At 36.2% G+C, this 1769-nt stretch overlaps 1 pseudogene; it reads left to right on the top strand.

Moving 5' to 3' along the window:
• The first annotated feature begins 438 nt into the window (after nucleotides 1–438).
• On the top strand, nucleotides 439–634 carry LOC100618089 (60S ribosomal protein L38-like; annotated as a pseudogene).
• Nucleotides 635–1769: the final 1135 nt, after the last annotated feature.

Here is a 1769-nt window from a genome sequence, read left to right as displayed (position 1 = left end):
GCTGTGAATATCTGCACCAGGAAATATTAATAGAAGTTAAATGTCACATATGGAAAAATCTATAGGTTTTATGACTAGTGTCCTTATCATATGATATTATGTATTAAAGCTACCTATTTTGGTGTCATATCACCAATCAGATTATACTCTCCTTGAGAAAAGGGACCATGTCTTATCTAATTTTTTTTTTATTTCTCCTACTTTTCCCAGAGTTCTTATTCAGTCATTTTTCAATCATGTTTAGCTATTCATGATCCCACTTGGGGTTTTCTTGGCAAAGAGTTGGAGGAAGATTCTAATGTATTCTAGTACAAAACTGTCATTTTACAGATAAGGAAACTAAGACCCAGAGATGCTATGACTTGCCCAAGCACTATTGAAGTAGTATGTAGCAGAACAGGATTAAATCCAGCCATACTCTGCTTTCCTTCTGCCACCATGTCCTGAAAAGTCAAGTAAATCAAAGATTTCTTTCTCACAACCAGGTGAAAGGATGTCATATTGGCCAAGATCAAGAAAAATAAGGAGAAAAATGAAGTTTAGTGCTTACACACTGGTAATTGCAGACAAAGAGAAGATGGAGAAACCTAAACAGTCCCTGCCTTCTGTCTTGGCTGTGAAAGAGCTGAAATGAAAGAATAGTTTATTATTCCATCTATATTAAGACAAGCAAACAAACAAAAATAAAGCCAGTGTTGTTCCCACCATACAACGCTAGGCTAGAATTCCAGTCTTCTGATAGTGAACTACCTCTCATGTAGCATGTTCTATCAATAAAGACATATTTATAGAATTTCTCTGATATTCCCCCAATTTGGAAATCGATGTCATTGTGACTTTTTTCAAACCTTAAGGTTTCCTCAAACCTCTTTATTCTAAAGACAGAAGGAGCTTTAGTTTATTGCTATTGCCCCATTCCTCAGTTAGTCGGAGAGGGCACTGAAGTAACCAAAAGAATGTACATTGATTGATCTTCCAAAACTACCAGAGGAGCCTTCTTCATCCAACTGAGAAATGAGTCTGAGCCCAAAAAGAAGTCACCTTTTCAAGAACAAATGGCCAATTTTGTAAGAATTGCTTCAGGGCAGAGAACGTATTTTGCCAAGCTTAAGTGCACACGTATTTCTACAACTGAGTAAAAAAGTCCTTTAAAAATTGAATTGATATTTGTGTATAATAAATAGCAAACAACCTGCTAGCTGTGATGGTAATAGTGAACAGGTCAGTGTAGTCCAGAAGTGCTAACTTTGGAGAAAGAGAATCTGGGTTCAAATCCCAGCTCTGCTATTTACTACTACTTGTATGATTTGAGAAATCAGCATCTCTCTGCATCTCTGTTTCACTCATCCAATAGGGAAAGAACTGAAAGACTTCTAAGATCCTTTCTAACCCTAAGTCAATGATTCTCTTGTGTTATAATCAGTGAATGTTCTTCACCCAATGGTCTCTTAGTAGTTTTAGCAGTGTGCCAAGAGGAGTCACTTGCTAAGAAGAAACCTAAAAACAGAACTTAAATTTGTCTCCACATAGGATGCTCTTTTTCCTCAAAGGCAGGTTGCTATGACTGTCACATACTTTCAGTTAATCTATCTCTCCATGAAGTTCATCTGGTCATGATATAGATATAGACAAATAAATACCTCTGCTTATCTCATTGACTTCTAGCCTTTTAAAGATAGATCAGAACCTTGGAAATAAAAATAGCAGGACTGCAAAGGAGCCACCTTTTAAAATAAAAACAATGGAACTAGTTTTTCTCAAATTTGCCA

The sequence above is a fragment of the Monodelphis domestica genome, chromosome 4 (assembly GCF_027887165.1).
Source record: "Monodelphis domestica isolate mMonDom1 chromosome 4, mMonDom1.pri, whole genome shotgun sequence".
Classification (NCBI taxonomy): Eukaryota; Metazoa; Chordata; class Mammalia; order Didelphimorphia; family Didelphidae; genus Monodelphis; species Monodelphis domestica.
Note: the sequence above shows the minus strand (reverse complement) of the source record. Positions and strands in the feature narration are given on the sequence as shown.